The sequence below is a fragment of the Sardina pilchardus genome, chromosome 6, assembly GCF_963854185.1.
Source record: "Sardina pilchardus chromosome 6, fSarPil1.1, whole genome shotgun sequence".
Classification (NCBI taxonomy): domain Eukaryota; kingdom Metazoa; phylum Chordata; class Actinopteri; order Clupeiformes; family Clupeidae; genus Sardina; species Sardina pilchardus.
Genome location: NC_084999.1, coordinates 35460714 through 35479634, shown reverse-complemented (window position 1 = coordinate 35479634; position 18921 = coordinate 35460714). Strand labels below are relative to the sequence as shown.

The window sequence follows — 18921 nt, the reverse complement described above, 5'->3', positions numbered from 1 at the left end:
ACTACCAATGAAAATCTATGTTCAATACAATATAAAATCATGACAAAAATATATTATACAAAATACAGAATACAGAAATGTGATCCTTCTGCCTCTGCTCTATGTGTTAAGTGTCACAAAGAAATCAAAAATTGGATGGCGGATATAGGCAAAATAAACCTTAAACTAACACCATTGGAGTGGATATTACATGAAACTGACCATTTGAAATATCCTGTAGGGTGGCAGGTTATTCTCTCTCCCCTGGTTTCTAAAAAGCTAATTTTAAAACACTGGAAAGATGCTCAGGCCCCAACCCTGCAAGAATGGAAGAGTCTGCTTAAATATTACCTAAGCATAGAAATGACAATGTATGAGGATGGAAACAAAAAAAAAACAGTTTTATAAAGTATGGCAGGACATTTATGATGCCTTATTAAGCAATGGGTACAGGGGCAGAGATGGAATAGGACAGATATGGATGAAGTATGGATATGTGTATGTGTGTGTGTGTGTGTGTGTGTGTGTGTGTGTGTGTGTGTGTGTGTGTGTGTGTGTGTGTGTGTGTGTGTGTGTGTGTGTGTGTGTGTATGTGTGTGTCAGAGTATGATTGTGTGTGTGGGATGTCTGTTAGTAATAGGTGTGGATGTACTGTATTATACTTTCTGTGTGTATTGGTGTATGAGTGTTGGTGTGTCTTATATAAATAAGCTATGAACATGAATTATGTTGATTTAAAGACTGTACTGATGTGCGAATGAAAACCCCAAATAAAAATAATTATATATATTTAAAAAAAAAAGACTGTTGGAAGACCATTTCAGGTGACTACCTCTCGAAGCTCATCAAGAGAATGCCAAGAGTGTGCGAAGCAGTAATCAAAACAAAAGGTGGCTACTTTGAAGAACCTATAAAATATAGGACATATTTTCAGTTGTTTCACACTTTTTTGTTAAGTATAACTCCCCATGTGTTAATTCATAATCTTGATGCCTTCGGGATGAATCTACAATTTTCATAATCATAGTCATGAAAATAAAGAAAACTCTTTGAATGAGAAGGTGTGTCCAAACTTTTGGACTGTACTGTACATTTATTCACAGCAAAAGTAGGCCTACATACATTATTTCCTGATTGTTGATGCTGTTTTTTGTTTTTCTGTTTATTGTCAGTTAGTAAATCTTAGGCAAAGTAGGAAGTAACATTAGGTGATCAATGTGATTGATTAGGCTGAACCAATGATTTCAAAGTTAAAGGTACACTATGCAAGATTTTCACCTTTACAAGGAAAAGGAAAACAAATTTGTAATAGGTGAATCGTTCACCCACATACTGCAGTCGCTACCATCACTGCCATAAAAACATTTAAGATTTTTGCCATCTAAAGTAACATACAGAATTTAGTCTATGTGGAGTAAACATTGACAAACATGTTATATTACCATGTATGAACTAATTATTGTATTACAAGGGAGGTGTGCTAGTTGTATAATGTAAGGAATGAGATTTGAACTTCACAGGATTGTTTGCTCATTGAGTATGCCATCTGCAAAGTATGTTTTTTATATGGCCATCATATGGAAATAGGAAAATAGTGCTTCTAATGTAAAAATTAAAATTGTGCATATGGGTCAAACGTTACGTGCATAAATGCATGTCCAACTTTGACCTGTTGGTGCCACTAGAGTACTTGAGGTGCAGACTAATGAGAAGAATCATAGGACTGTCCCAAATTAGTGTGCCAAATTCACAACTTTTTTACCAGATGCTTCAATGGCTTGCCATATGGACTGCCATTGTTGAAAACAGATGATGCACAATAATAAGAAAAGGTAGAAACACTATGGGCACCTTCACAGGCAAATAAAGGCTAGTCCTTGCCGTTGACTAGGTTAAATCAAATCAAATCAGGCTCATTGGCCATGTACTTTAGTCTCTGCATTTACTCCTAATTTATCCCGTCCGTGAATTAGTGAACACACACAGCACACAGTGAACACACAGTGAGATGAACACACTAAACCGGAGCAGTGAACTGCCTTCATTCAGGAGTGAGGGGTTAGGTGCCTTGCTCAAGGGCACTTCAGCCGTGGACTGGTCGGGGATCGAACCGGCGACCCATCGGTCATAAGCTCGAAGCCCTAATCTGTAGGCATTCTTAAGCTTCGTTTACCTATAGGTTCTATATAGGGAAACAGCATTTTCACCTGTTTTGAACAGAACCAAGGATCACCAGAGGGGGTTGCATGCATAAACAAAAGTTAATGAGATGCATAAACAAGAGACATGACTGACAGAGACAGTTGTCCCGTAAAAACAGCAGAAAATAGCTCAGTAAATTCTTAACGTCATTTAATGTGCAGTGTAGTGCTATTTAATTCATTTTGTTTACTTTGCTTTTAGCCTTCTCCCCTCTGATGGTAGAATGACACACCCACTCCGGGTCGCTGGAGAAAAAAAACTATCCAGCTTGGTTAGTCATGCTGCGAACAGTTCAAAATGTTCGTGTACAGGAATGGAACCAGTTCTCTGTCATTGGAAATAGGCTATAGGAGAAGAAGTACCAAAAAATGGATGGAATAAAAGGGGGCATGAAAGCTTAAGAAGAACAACAGTTATGATGAGGTACTAATTGAGTGGATTGTAAGCAGCACAGTGGCAGGTCACTGGCTGAAATTGAGCCAGTGCAAAACTCATAGATCATACAGTACATCAAATACACCACCTCATTCAGGAGCATCCACAGTGTCAACACACATGCAGGGAGACCACACTAGGATAGCGTTGCAATGGTCTAGATTTAGAGCAACATTTTTGTATCTAGGGTTAATTAATTTGCCAAATAATTAATAGTGTAGTGGGGAAAATCGTGTAGTAGTCTTAATTTCAGATAGGACTTTTTAAGATTGGTGCCCTCTACGATTTAAGCAAAGTAGTTAAACAGGTACTTTTAGATGTTTATCCTATTATATTCTGGTACCATAAACATTGCCTTGCAATTCATATATGGCTAGCTTGGCTGTTGATCTCAAATATTCTAATAACAATCTGCTGTATCACTGGAATCATGGCCATGAAGATTGGTCAAGTGATACCACCTGGAATACTTTTCCTGATTCAGTGGCATACAGTATATCGATGTGAAATGTCATGTGTTCAAAGTCAAACAAGCACTGGAAGACATCCACTAGGCTGCCCCAGCTCTACAGTATAACAACAATTGTAAGGGTTTTCTCTTCTCCTTTTTTATCAGAGACATTTCTAACACTTCCTCATTTGTTGTCACTGCCATGGGCCTCGTCATTATTGGCCACATTTTTGCTGCTCTGGCCTCTGTTATCATCACTGCCCAAGTAGCCTCAGCCACAGTTATACGGAATGTATTCATAATATTTCCGTTAAATGCAGTTATTAGAGTGCATGAAAAATGCACTCTACTGTTATTCCACTTATTCTTATTATAGTTCTTATTCTTCTTCTAACGCTTTTTGTGCGTTTAATGCGGCTTCAACGGTTTAACTTTGAAACTTCATTCAAACTGTGTCGCGTAGATCTTACTTAGGTGACTGGAGACATGTATTTTTCAACTTTGTAACTTTTATACTTTTTAAACTATTTAATTAAAACTATCAAAATTTCCCCATAGACTTAACATTATGATTATGACATCACCGATTAGAATCCTATGCCAGAACTCTCTCTCCCAGGCTTTTAGAATCCTATCCCAGAACTCTAAGGCTTCTAGAATCCTACTGTATGCCAGAACTCTCTCTCTCAGGCTTTTAAGCATAAAGTCTGGCTCTAATAAGACTACAGATCCTATTCAACTGTTCCCTGTGCCCAAAACTGTTTCAAAATAAAAATCCTCACTACCATAATTCACTATCAAATCATTCAACCATTTAAACTACTCAACTATTTAACTGTTCAGCCATTTTAACTGTCAGTTGTCATCAACTATTTAAACTACTCAACTATTTATACTCAACTATTTAACTGTTTGGCTATTCCAACTCTCCGTTTTCATCAACTATGACTCCCTCCAACTGTTTCTACTGCCTGAAACTAAATTCACTATTAATTAATTCAACTATTTAAACTACTCAACTATTTAACTGTTTGGCTATTCCAACTGTCAGTTTGCATCAACTATGACTCCCTCCAACTGTTTCTACTGCCTGAAACTAAATTCACTATTAATTCATTCAACTATTTAAACTACTCAACTATTTAACTGTTTGGCTATTCCAACTTTCCGTTTTCATCAACTATGACTCCCTCCAACTGTTTCTACTGCCTGAAACTGTTTCCAAATAAAAGTCTTCACTAAAATAATTCACTATTAATTTATTCAACTATTTAAACTACTCATCTATTTAAACTGCTCAACTATTAACTGCTCAACTATTAAGTGTTTGGCTATTCCAACTGTCCGTTTTCATCAACTATGATTCCCTCCAACTGTTTTTACTGCCTGAAACTTTTCAAAATAAAAGTCCTCACTCAAATAATTCACTATTAATTAATTCAACTATTTAAACTGTTCAACTATTTAACTTTTCATCCATTCTAACTGTCAGCTGTCATCAACTATGACTCCCTCCAACTGTTTCTACTGCCTAAAACTGTTTCATAATGAAAGTCCTTACTACAATTATTCACAATTAAAGAATTAAACATTTAAACTGCTCAATTAATCAACTGTTCAGCCATTTTAACTGCCAGTTGTCTTCAACTATGACTCCCACCACCTATTTCCTCTGTCCACAACTGTTTCAAAATAAGTCATTAGTGTCCTTATTCCGTATTTAATAATGTAACTATTTAAACTATGCAACTATTTAACTCTTTAGCCATTCCGAATTACAGTTGTCATCAGCTATGTATCCCACCAACAGTTTCCTCTGCCCACAACTGTTTCAAAATAAAAGTCCTCACTACCATAATTCACTATCAAATCGTTCAACCATTTAAACTACTCAACTATTTAACTGTTCTGCCATTTTAACTGTCAGTTGTCATCAACTATTTAAACTACTCAACTATTTAACTGTTTGGCTATTCAAACTGTCAGTTTTGATCAACTATGACTCCCTCCACCTGTTTCTACTGCCTGAAACTGAATTCACTATTAATTAATTCAACTATTTAAACTACTCAACTATTTAAACTACGCAACTATTTAACTGTTTAGCTGTTCCAACTGACCGTTTTCATCAACTATGACTCCCTCCAACTGTTTTTACTGCCTGAAACTAAATTCACTATTAAATAATTCAACTATTTAAACTACTCAACTATTTAACTGTTCAGCCATTTTAACTGTCAGTTGTCATCAACTATTTAAACTACTGAACTATTTATACTCAACTATTGAACTGTTTGGCTATTCGAACTGTCCGTTTTCATCAACTATGACTACTTCCAACTGTTTCTACTGCCTGAAACTAAATTCACTATTAAATAATTCAACTATTTAAACTACTCAACTATTTAACTGTTCAGCCATTTTAACTGTCAGTTGTCATCAACTATTTAAACTACTCAACTATTTATAATCAACTATTTAACTGTTTGGCTATTCCAACTCTCCGTTTCATCAACTATGACTCCCTCCAACTGTTTACTGCCTGAAACTAAATTCACTATTAATTATTTCAACTATTTAAACTACTCAACTATTTAACTGTCTGGCTATTCCAACTGTCCGTTTTCATCAACTATGACTCCCTCCAACTGTTTACCGCCTGAAACTAAATTCACTATTAATTATTTCAACTATTTAAACTACTCAACTATTTAACTATTTGGCTATTCCAACTTTCAGTTTTCATCAACTATCACTCCCTCCAACTGTTTCTACTGCCTGAAACTAAATTCACTCGCCTATTAATTAATTCAACTATTTAAACTACTCAACTATTTAACTGTTTGGCTATTCCAACTGTCCGTTTTCATCAAATATGACTCCCTCCAACTGTTTCTACTGCCTGAAACTGTGTCAAAATAAAAGTCCTCACTCAAATAATTCACTATTACATAATTCAACTATTTAACTGTTCAGCCATTATTACTGTCAGTTGTCATCAACTATGACTCCCTCCAACTGTTTTTACTGCCTGAAACTGTTTCTTAATGAAAGTCCTTACTACAATTATTCACAATTAAATAATTAAACATTTAAACTGCTCAATTAATCAACTGTTCAGCCATTTTAACTGCCAGTTGTCTTCAACTATGACTCCCACCACCTTTTTCCTCTGCCCACAACTGTTTCAAAATAAGTCATCAGTGTCATAATTCCGTATTTAATAATGTAACTATTTAAACTATGCAACTATTTAACTCTTTAGCCATTCCGAATTACAGTTGTCATCAGCTATGTATCCCACCAACAGTTTCCTCTGCCCACAACTGTTTCAAAATAAAAGTCCTCACCGTTAATTCTCTATTAAATAGCTCAACTATTTGAACTACTCAACTGTTTAACTTTTTGCTCATTCCAACTGTTAATTGTCACCAACTATGACTCCCCTCAACCTTTTCTCTACTTCACCTCTATCTTTGTCTCAATTTTCATGCACTCGTAATTCCCTGGAATTGCTTTCTCTAGTTTTAAATGCATCTCAATTATTAAACAGTATTCTACATGAGTTTTTCAAATTCATATCTGAAAATTATGTCTCCAAACGGGACAAAGGATTTATCATATTTAATATCATTGTTGTTAATGATGATGTTGATGGTGGTTTAAATAATGCATACACCTATATACAACAAATCTAAATAAAATCAGAATATACCCCTGAAAATGAATATACAAATCAATTTAAAAATGCAATGAACTCACAAGTTCAAAAGAGGTTGTATAAATGGTTTGACCATTTATACAACCATAGCATTATCAGTGAGCTATGATTGTCTGCCATCAACTATTTTCAGATCATTTGTATTAAAAATCGATTTCTTGAGTCAGATTTGACTCAACTTGAAATGTTAGTTGTTGGTTAATTAGTTTCACTCAAAACCACACAAAGGATCACATTTTTGATAAGTCATAATTCTAGGATAAATATATATTAAATGAATTTATAATAGCCTACAGATATGAAATTACTACATTACAAAACGGTCATAATATTTAATGTCTGTCAAGTGGTCAAACTATGACGCCTAAAATTCAGACATGACTGGAGTTTAGTACAGGATGATGGCAATGGCTGACATTGATATCAGAGGTTGCTTTGGACTCAACATGTCACAAAAAATGTAATGAAATAACAATTGTTAATGCATCCTATATACTTAAAGTGTTATGAGAGCAAACAGTAGCCCCAATTGTGAAAAGATGTGGCAGGGTTCAAATGTGAACGTATTACCTAGACAAAGTTGACTGTTTTAACCAAGTGTCTCCACAGACAAAAATATTCCTCCTCCAGTGTAATTTTAAATACTATGGTGATGATAAATAATGCCCATTGGTAAGTAAAATAGTGTTAACGTCACAAAATATATGTTAATCCATTTAATAATGTATACTTTTGTTGCCAAGTGAGAAGAACAGAATGAATTGTTTTTGCTTAAGAAAGAGCCCTTTGTGAGAGGCAAAAGCAGGATTTTTTCCGGAACAGACTCTCTCACAGCTTGTGTTGCTGTTTGCTTGTGACACGTGCTCTAGTAAACACACATGCTTACACACAAGCAACACACATGCACATAAACAACCAGATGGTCCACAGCCACTCAGGGGAGCCAACCGCACTTGGGTAGCCACACACACACACACACACACACACACACACACACACACACACACACACACAGAATGTCCTGTGCTAGTAGGGATCTCAAAATATATCTTGGGATCACAATGGTCTTAACAACATGTTTATATAGGAGAAAAAACTTTTCTATTCCTTTAGAAAATAAGATGGGTTTGATATCATAAGTCAACAGGTAAGTATCGGGCTGAATAAACTGGCCAAGCAGCAAGAGATATGGAGCTGAGAGGGAAAGAATGTGTTTTGGGGGCTATAGAAAACCACAGGATTCACAACCAAATCTGTCTCCAAACAGACAAGACCAGATACTGTGCAAGATACCTGTGTCACAACATGATGACCATGCCAAAAGACTTAATAATACATAAATGGTTCTAGCTCTAGCTCATTTGCCTACACGGTTATGGTTGTGGTATTTTGTCCAAGGCAACTACAAACAAACATGGCCATACATATTAAAATTCAGGTTTACTGAAGTGTTTCCAGAATCCCACAAAACCTGACAGTCCCTGGTTCCTTGCCTTAACCTCACTGCTTTCAATGTCCTGTCCCTTTTGACAGAGTCTGGTTGAGCCAAGAACAAATGTTCTTTATTGGCAGAATAAAGCCAGTGAAAACAAAGTTTGCCATTTCAATTCAGCCATAACTTTATTTTCCTTATTCTATGCATTGAAGCACCAGAACTGCATTGAGAATTACAACGCATTAACAAATGACAAATTAATGAATCAAATAATTAAGAGAAACTTTAAGAGAAACTAGAGACCTTTGAATTAAATTGCTTAGTCTGTCATTGGTCTGTCTGCCAGCTCGGTTGGACAACGGGCATCAGTTATATATGCTACAAGTTCAATTGGTGCGTATCACAAAATTGGAAATATAATGACATCTAAATATGTACTTATCAGCCATAAAAATACATTAAAAGATAGGGACTTACCAGGGTGCCCGTATTAACAAGTTATCATAGGCCTTTCTATCTGATTCTTATCCTCATATGTCAAGGCAAATCCTTCGCTCTCTCTGTACTGTGTCCAGTGAGGGTCAAGCGACGAGCCCTCCACCCATTCCTCTCCTGTTTTTACCACTCCACCCATCTTCTACTGAGAGCTTAGGCATTGTTCAATCCTTGCAGCCAGCCATTGATAAATTCATGACCTGCACTGTCTGCGCGACAAAGAATGCCACTGTCACCAGACACCAAATGGTAAGGCTGTCAGCAAACTGGCTCCTCTAAATGAGACAAATGTTATGATAGGAACAGGGTGTGCACATATGTGGAGGGAATATAGGCCAGTTCATGGTGGTGTCTTTAATTTTGCATATGTACAGTATGTGTGTCACTACGCTTTTGAAGAATAAATTGTTTGATTCACTGAGACTTAAAAGCACTGCGCTATAGTAGTGACTTAGGATTTTCCTCTCAATATATGGGTAGAGCAATGTCACTGAGACTGTAGAGGCAAACAAGTCCCCAATGATGTGAACTAAGTTTCTTCAAACCGAGACAAAATGTCCTTATTCAATTGTAAACCCTATTTTCCTTTTTGACTTGTCCGAATATCACAATATGACATGTTCCACAATAGTACATCCAAAAAATTAACACAGCTGCCATACATTGAAGGTGAGGGAATGCGATTAAAAAAGAATATTGGTTATTAGTGATCTGAAAAACAGACAATTGATTGCATAGTAATGGTGCTGTTATCCAACGGGATAAAGCAAAATTAAAAAGTTGAAGAAGTTCCCTATACCTTGTATTCAAGACTATCTAAATATTTGGACTCACATATTCATGAACAATGAACATGGGTCTCCTATTTAGCCATTTTTACTTTCACATATTCAAGGGGGTTATTCATGGTTTGAGTTATGTTCTCATATGTGGCTATACACACCAATCTAGGTCCGACCCAATAGGACTACAGCTTTGAAAGGCTTAACATAATGCCAAACACAACAATCTACTTGTAAAAAGACGGTTTATCACATAACTGCATTGCTCAAAAAAAAAACTGCTTTAAAAAGCTATATTTTGACTAATAAATCCACATCTCTGCTATTCCATTGTCTTAACATGTCAATGATATATTGGTGAAATCAACATTTGTGACAAAAAATAAACAAACATTAGGCTTACTGATATATTTGTTTTCCTTGCATTGTCCTTTCTTCCCAAAGATGAATTAGGATTTGGCATGAACTATCCCTCAATTCAGAGGGGGGTTTAATCATCAAGAGGTAGCCTAATGTTATACCATGGTTGATTACAGTATCCTCCTTTTCCAGACAATATACATAAAATTGAAATACAGAAGAAAGTATGTACTAGAACAGTACTAAATAATGTTATTAATAGTAAAGTGAAAATAATGAAAAACATGTATTTAGTAATCATACACATCTGATGGTTGTAATCCAAAGTCGATTTGTAATTTGGTTGATTGGTCTAATAGGTGAATAAAATGCGCTCTTAATTCTTTTTTGTGAGGACTCATTTGAAATATGCTTAGGAAAATGTCCACTCAAATGGCAGGAAAAGAATGCCATACTTGATTCATAATGTAACTGATTGTGGGTGCAAATGTTACTTGACGCTCTGAACTCAACTGCATGCATGCACTCACACACGCACATCACTACCCACATAGTCTCCACACACAAGAGGCCATTGTCACCAGTCTTCGCTCGAGAACAAAACAGTGCGACTGGAGCCTGACACCGTTAAACACAGAGAAGTTGATGTACACAGCTAACTGTCATCTAAAGCAGAACAATCCTTCTTTCTTTCCTCCCAGTACTTGCAGCCTGCTCCCTCTTTCCATTATTGGATTTGTTAAGACTCTGCAGGATTAGCTAACTTGATCTATCGTTCAACATTAATGCCTCATCCCCCCCTTTTTTTCCAACTGAATGTTTTAACAGTGTTAAAAAAAACACAGCATATATACACTGTGTCACATACAGTATGTAATTTTTTTTTTACTTTTGTTTTCCAAGTATTTTTGTAATTGTAGAATTGAGTTGTAATTGGGTTATTGCTAATTGTTATTTTTACTCAATCAAAACAACACAACTGCATTTTTTTCTAGAACTGGTATGAGACGTTTAGTTAGCTTCTCAGACAACGTGTTTGGTTATTGTTAGTTTAGTTGTTTAATTAAAGTTCTCAATACCAATTTTAATTTCAAGGTCTTCAGAGATTAAGGGGGGGAAATTAAGGGAAAATCAAAAAAGTAAGTGGTGAATTCAGTATAGGTTTTTCTCCTAAATCAATCTTAGTCACATATCGACTTAAAAACTAGTTAGTTGTGGACAGGGTTTAAGGTCAAAAGTAAGGCATTTAGAAGGGTGAAATCAAGGGGTTTCATAATGATAGAAAGTGTGACTTTAAGGGACAACAGCCTCCAAGGTGCCCCAATGTATGGAATTACTGAAGGAGGTGTGGCAAATAACAGCAGGGTGTAGTTTCCTCCTCCACCAATTCCATTATTTCTGTGTGTCGGGACACTTCGGAGGCTGCTAATCACCCTGTTGCCACTCATGTACGTAGGAAAAAGTCATGGATTAATAGCATACAAAGTTTAAAAAGAAGCTGACTTGTTCAGTTTATTGTAGGCTACTTCTTTCTGTGGTTACTGACTGTGGTAACAGTGGGTAGTTTGCTTGGTTACAGTTGATTCCATTGTAGCAAAATCTGCTTCCAAGTTCAACCGTCATTACTATGGTTATAGTTACCATTTAAAAGAGCATTGATATTGAGCGGTGATTGAACTTTTTTCCTAGATCTACTTCATAGTGTCCAAATATACAGAATATATAATAGCCACCTTACCAACCAATCAGAAAACAGTATTTCTTGTCTCCAGGGGATAATTCTTTAAAACGGGACATCTATGGAATGCTTAGGCTACTAAGTGTACAGGTTTTCAAATTACATAGTAGCAAGTAGCAACAGTAAAATCTTGGTCACATGTATCAGTCAGTATCATCACATGTATTAGCTTTTGCCGGTGGGTTTTCTCAAAGCTCAGGGCTGTGTATGCTCTGAACAACCAATCACCGCTGTCAACTAGCAGTGGAGGGCCGTTAGCTTGCTAACATTTAAGTTGGCTCACATAACCTTTCAGACGTGTTTTGGGGTTTCAATAGCGGCTTTTGTAGAAGTTTTTAGTGTCTACTTCTGGCTAACTTTCACAAAATCCAAGCTTAAAAGTCAAACAATTGATGTTTATCTGCAATTATGACGGTCTCAGACCATTTGCTGAACTCTGGGCACCATCTTGATTTAACAGTCTTTGTTCATTAGCATAACCACAATTTGACTGGCTGGTGATTGTGCTGCCGCTTGAAAAGTTGAACATTTCTCAGCCTTTGAGTTAAGCAATGCGAGCAAAGCAACAGGGTCAGCCCATGGAAACTGAATAAAAAGCAGCACAGTGGAAGCCTTCACTGCGTACGTGTGACTGGGGCATAAAGAAGGCAGGACCTCCTATTGTCAAACTTCTTGATCTGGTGGCCTGTTCTATGTCGATTTCAATGGTGTACCAAAGTTGCAGTCCTGCACTTTGACGTCTCAGTGTAGCTTTGTTGAGATTGAGTTTTACAGTTGGCATTTCTGGGATTTGTGTATGGAGCGTGTGACACTACTCCCGTTTACATGGGCATATTTAATCCGATTACAAACAGATTAATGGCTCAATCGGAAGGCCTCATGTGAACATGTCATCCGATCGAATTCAACACAATCTGATTAAATTTTCAATCAAATCGAGAGAGGCAGTGTACTCCGTTCTGACGATCAAACCCGCTACCAAAACATAGTAATGTATGGCGAATAAATCATTTTAGGTGAACATACCTACACAAGAGTCACAAAATCTGATTTCACTTCATCCACAAACAGGGCAAAGCAAAACCATTAAGGGGAGAAAATAGAGACTATGCTGTGAGTGTGACCAAGCCCATGCATTTAGCTATGAATGCACACATTTCTAATATTAGAAACGTTTCGTGGCATTTTATTTTTTTAAAATGGTCCAAAAGCTGGCTTTTTAAAAAAATATATATATACCATTGCAATGGGTCTGTTCGTCTCATTTTGTGACTGCGAAAAAATGCATGCAACTCTGGCCAAAGTAACATTCTAGCCTAGTTTATTCATCTTGTTAGCAAAGCAATAAACATCACATTATGCATGATCACTGAAGATGTACCTAACAGATGGGCCTATGATTGTCATTTTCAGTGGACTACAAAGCTAAACTTAGCCAGTTTTGTTTTGCTGCATTGGTTGATTGCCGTGCCCATAATAAACGTTGGTTGTGCACAAAGATTGTAGTGTAGAGATCTTTGTTTGTCCGTGCTGGCTCATCATTTGGTGGTCTTAACTGACACGTAACATGTAGTAGGCTAGTAGGCTTGGAGTGGAGAGGAGAGGTAGGGTGATGATGCTGTTGATGTCGACAGGGGTCTTGTTCATCCCAAATTGTGTGAAACATACGTGTTAAAAATCCCCCGCTACGTCTACTACACCTTGATTTTGCATTAGTTACTCTCAGGTGATAGCCCAACAAGCTAGACCAACATCAAGATGTAGGGTCTAGAAACTCACCATAGCAGGGCTCAATCGGAGGTGTGGGATAAACGGTTGTCTTTCTAATTCCCTCTCCTAAACGAATCATCTTCTTGTTTTCAAGTAGCAGGATGCTTAAAGGAATAGTTCGGTATTTTACACTTTAAGCCCATTTTCTGTATTGCCTAGCATGAAAACGAGTGTTTGACACCGAAATCTCGACGATTGAGTCTGTTTGTGGAATTTGGCAGCTTTAGAATGGAGCTATGTATGGCTTTAACATTGCTCGCTTTGTGCGTGGACTATTCTGTCCTTAAAACACACCTAAACGTTCGTTTTTAAAAATGTGCAGCTCACCGAGTGGTTATTGGTCTTCAACGATCTTCTATAGGGGTCATTCCGTGTCAAATCAGATAAGGTTGTTGCTGCACCGTCTCGGATTTTGTTCAAACGTTGTGTATATCATCAATGGGTCCTAAAACCAAGGCCTGTGAAATATTTCTGTGCAAATCATCTGTCTTTATATCTTTTTTAGACCTTGAAGTTCTTTAATTTTTACAGCTTGAAAAACACATGCCATGTCTGGGCATTAATATCTTGACAAATATGTTCCCTAGCCTCCCCAAATTTTCTTGGGTGGAAGATCAACTATCAAAATAATAAGCATGTGTAAACAATTTAAAGTCTGTATTAAATGTCTCTTGACTCTCGAAAGGGCCCTAGATTTTGGAAAAACGTGCATTAAGTGTGATATTTAGGGTATTAAAAAAACTGTTTATCTTTTTCACTTGGTATCAGTCACTATTTCCTCTTCAAATACGGCAGTTAATTAATTGTTTTCCCACAATTTGAAGTCTCCACAACAAATAACCATGACAATAATAACAATAAAAGGCATGTTTGTATTTTGTGTCATTTTCCTGTTACTGAAATGCTATGTGGGGTAGGTAGTAGGATCATGAAAATCTATGTGGAAATAGAGAGTATATGGACATGTAGTGTGTAAAGTTCGAATATTGCACCAAGCCCCGTTCACAGAATAAATGCATGTAGTTACAGGTGTTTTGGTAACACCAGAATAAACATTTACAATAAAAAAAAGTGATGTTTGGCACCCCCCTCTGGCGAAACAGTAGCATTTTGCTACTTTTACAAGGCATTAACTCTGGTAGCTATTTGAATGGAATGGAAAGGCTATATTACTTCTCGTATTCAAAAAGAAGCAGAAATTCCTAATACCTTGAAATTGAAAAGGATGCCAAATACACCAAATTATGTTTTCACCATTAATCTAAAATAGGCCTTTCATTAGTTGGTGGCTGTGAAGTTCTCAAAGGCCATTTGAATATCTTCATACGTGTTCTTATCGAAGGAGTACTGCCGTCCTGTCCTGGTAGTGGCTGGGGCTGGCACAGCACACAGCACATGAATTCAATTCCATTCAAATAGCTACCAGAGTTAATGCCTTGTAAAAGTAGCAAAATGCTACTGTTTCGCCAGAGGGGGGTGCCAAACTTCACATTTTTTATTGTAAATGTTTATTCTGGTGTTACCAAAACACCTGTAACTACATGCATTTATTCTGAGAACGGGGCTTGGTACAATATTAGAACTTTACACACTACATGTCCATATACTTTTCTATTACCACATAGATTTTCATGATCCTACTACCTACCCCACATAGCTTTTCAGCTGCATGAAAATGACACAAAAATACAGACTTGCCTTGTTTTATCCTTATTATTGTCAAATTCATTTGTTTTGGAGACTTCACATTTTGGGACAACATTAACAAAGGATTACATTTCTATAGAAAAGACTCATTGATGGCAGGTGTGTCCCAATAAAAACGTTTTGAGACCCTCAATATCACTTTTCTTTGCATGTTTTTTCAGAAACTAGGGACTTCTATACAATCAATTAGACTGTGATACAAACTTTTAATCATTGAATGTTACTGAGAACATGCTTGTCTTCCATTCTGAAAAGTTTGGTCGGGCTAGGTATAATACTTTTTAAGATATGAATGTCCAAACATGGCCTCCAAGATAAGGCCTTTCAGACAATGTAAAAAACGAAGGGCAAAAAGCTTGTGTAAACAACAGAATTGAACAAAAATATTTTACAGGTTTTAGTTATGGAACCTAAACATTGTGTAGACAAACTTTGAAGAAAATCGGAGTCGGTGCTGCAACCATTTCACTGGATTTTGTCTGATTTGACACGGAATGACCCATAGCAAGTTTCGCAGTGAAATTCAAATTCTGTTGTGTTATATTGGGCACACACGGTTGTGAGGTATCTGAAAAAGTACTTCCGGGATTTCAAAAATCCCTGATAAACGATGACAGAAGCTGTATTTCGCTGCTAAACTTGCTACAGAAGATCGTTGAAGATCAGTAACCACTCGGTGAGTTGCACATTTTAAAAACGTTTAGGGGTGTTTTAAGGACAGAATAGTCCATGCACAAAGCGAGCAATGTTAAAGCCATACAGAGCTCCATTCTAAAGCTGCCAAATTCCACAAATAGGCTCAATCGTCGAGATTTCAGTGTCAAACACTCGTTTTTATGCTAGGCAATACAGAAACGGGCTTAAAGTGTAAAATACCAAACTATTCCTTTAACGGTCGCAACTTCTGGTTGCATGTCAGTCAACATTATGTTAAGCCCACCCACCGACTCTATACACGATGTGATTGGTTCGGTGATCGCTGCCAAAGCCCAGCTCCCAAGTCAACAACGAGTTGCTAGACTTCCCCGGCAGCAAATTAGATATGCTGCCTCTAGGGGCGTCTAGATTTTTAGGCTACTCAGGTGAAGCACTGTGATATTAGCTTGATGAATTGATGTAAACAAATGAGTTTGAGTAGCAACAATACAGCTGTAGGAGCTTCTTAATGATTCAAGATTGTTTTATGTACTGTAAACGCATACTAAATACATATCAGATTCTTTTGTGTTCATGTAAACAGGTCATTGAGATCTTTAATCAGATCAATTTCAACTGGATTGAAATAAAAAAAATGTCCATGTGAAAAAAACTTACATTATATTTTAACCAAGGACCAAACAAAACACTTCAGAGGTAGCTCAATCCTCTCTTCATTCTAAGAGAAATTTTGGTTTGGGTGACAGGCTACCCGCACTTTGTTTGTATACATTTTTTGGAGCCTAGGCTGCCTACAGAGACCAGGTTTTTTACAGTGCACTCATGGAATGGGCAGCTAGAAGTCGTGAGGAGATGATTGCTGAATGTGACAAAAAATGTTATGGGCTTGAAATCGTGTAAAATCCCTGACCGCACCTTGAAAGGACTATGAATATGTTACGCTGCACTTCATTAAATTAAAGCCACTATAGGATAAAGGGACATAAACAACGGGTTTAGGAACTCCCGTATACAAGGCCAAATTACATGTACAGGGGTGTGGAAAACGTTTGCTCATAGTCAAATTTCTACAATGATGAACTATTCTTTCGTATAATACACAACTGGGTTGGTAAAGATGTGCAATGTGAGCTATTTTATGTTACAGTAATAATAAAATGATTTAGCTATTCATTTTAAAACTTAAACAGAACTGTGAAATGTTTGGAAGTTATAATAATCATTTTGATTATATAATATCAAAGGGCTTACCTTCTAATAATATTTCCCTGGTAGTTAAGCCTGAAATACAAGCAGCACCATGTCATTGGCAGCCTTGTGCTATCCAATGGCTATTGCTTCTGTTCCCTCCTCTCCAGGTCCAATTTGTTCCATCACCCCTCCCCCCAACACACACACACACACACCCTTATGCATTCTCTCTCTCTTCCACACACATACACACACACACTCACTCACTCACACACACTCTCTCTCTCTCTTCACTGACCCGCAGAGTCAAATATAATGCCTGAATATTATAGATATTCATGGTTACAATGTTAGTACTGGTATGATCGGATGCCTGGAAATAAACAGATGATAGTCATGCTGACAGTATACTCTCAGTATGAAAGGAACTTACTGCTGCTGAGAGGAAATAGTGTAAATCCAGAGATGAAAATGATCTCAGTAACTACCAGTCTGTGCTGTCATCTTTTTCATCCACTGTTAAGTCTGGCAAAAAAAGACATTCTATCAGAGCAAGATTGAGCGCACCATTGACTGTAGAAAACTCATTGTCCATTTACAAGTCTCTTATCAGTCCTCCACCAATACCATTAGCTATTAGGCTGGGTAAACCCAGCCTGATCTGCCAGCGATTTGGATTTTGCTCTGCAGCTCAGGCTTGAAACCTGCACATCTATCTCTCCTGCTTCCTGTCTACCTTTGCTGGGTCCAATCACAAAGTGGCTTATCCACAAGGCACACCTGGATTATTGGTCTGATTGGTTGAATGACTATCCAAGCGTACAGAGTCATTTGAACTATGCCCATTGATCACGCCTCTTGTGCAGTAGAAATTAAGCACAGACTCCCCAGACGAATGGTCAATGGTCAAACACTTTTCATTGAAAAGGTTACTAAAATAAGTGCTCAGTTTGATAAACCAGGAGGGCTTTGCCTTGTGTTAGCATGATGGCATCGTTGGACTGTTTCTCTTCTCTTGATAAGGAAATGTCTCTCCGCTGCTTCAGAAAAATCGTCCAAAAATATGCCCTTTGTATCCTGTCCCATCTACTCTTCTACCGTCTATCACACCTGCTGTTCTACCAGCAGTTACACGTGTTTAACACTTCACTGAGTTCTGAAATGGTTCAAAAAAAGTATGTGAAGAACGTCAGACCTGACTCCCTTCTTCCTTTCTTGGTTTTGGAGAAAGTGGTCTTCAAGCAAGTATGTGACTTCCTTTATCAGAATAACATAAAATCTGCAGTCTTGTTTGCTTGCAAGCTTGCACCTTAATCTCTCAAAAACTAATATTCTGGTGTTTCCAGCTAAAACAGCTATTTCCCAGCAGATTAACATCTAGCTTGACACCTCCTTCACGTCATCCGCAGAAATCTTTCTTGGTCATCGCCCTTTCCCGCTTTACGGCTCCAATTGAACATTTTGCAAACAAAACATCAATTATGTTCTTAATCAAACGCCGCTGATTTATGCCAGTTACCATTTCACTTAGATAATAAACTACATTTTTGTCAGACATATATACAAAAAGAATTACACAATTTCATTAACGTTACGTGGAAAAACAAAAAAATTCACATGCTTGATGCCGTGTTGAATTGCCTTCCCCATTGACCAGGCGTCACCTAAAACGGCAGACATTATTTCTTTAATAAGAAAAAAGATTAAAAATTAATTCTCCACGACCAAGGCACTCCACAAGTTTAAAATGTCTTTAATCCAAACTAGATATGTCCAACAAGGACCTAAAAATGCCCACGCGTAGCAGCTAGGGCCTTCATCAGGGCATGATATACAAACTATTAACCTTCGGACCAAAGACCACCCAACTACAATCAGCATCAACAGAACAAAGAGGACTGAGCATGCCACTCTACCTGAACATTATTTCTTTAATGTCTGAGTAATAACATTCAGAAGACGACCTTAATAATGCACCACCATTCATAAAGGAACGAA

The 18921-nt window shown here is 37.2% G+C and overlaps 1 protein-coding gene across 8 annotated transcripts in view; it reads right to left on the bottom strand.

The window, feature by feature from the left end:
* mag (myelin associated glycoprotein) overlaps nt 1-17426 on the bottom strand; it is a 90371-nt gene extending 72945 nt beyond the window's left edge. For 6 of the 8 annotated variants that reach the window (XM_062539685.1, XM_062539679.1, XM_062539682.1 and 3 more), the window contains exon 1: nt 8701-8847. The gene's annotated coding sequence lies outside the window, so the exon portion shown is untranslated. Of the gene's footprint in view, nt 1-8700; nt 8848-16983; nt 17014-17356 lie in introns of those variants that run through there. The other 2 variants (XM_062539680.1, XM_062539681.1) reach the window with 2 other exon arrangements.
* Between the last annotated feature and the right edge of the window lie 1495 nt (nt 17427-18921).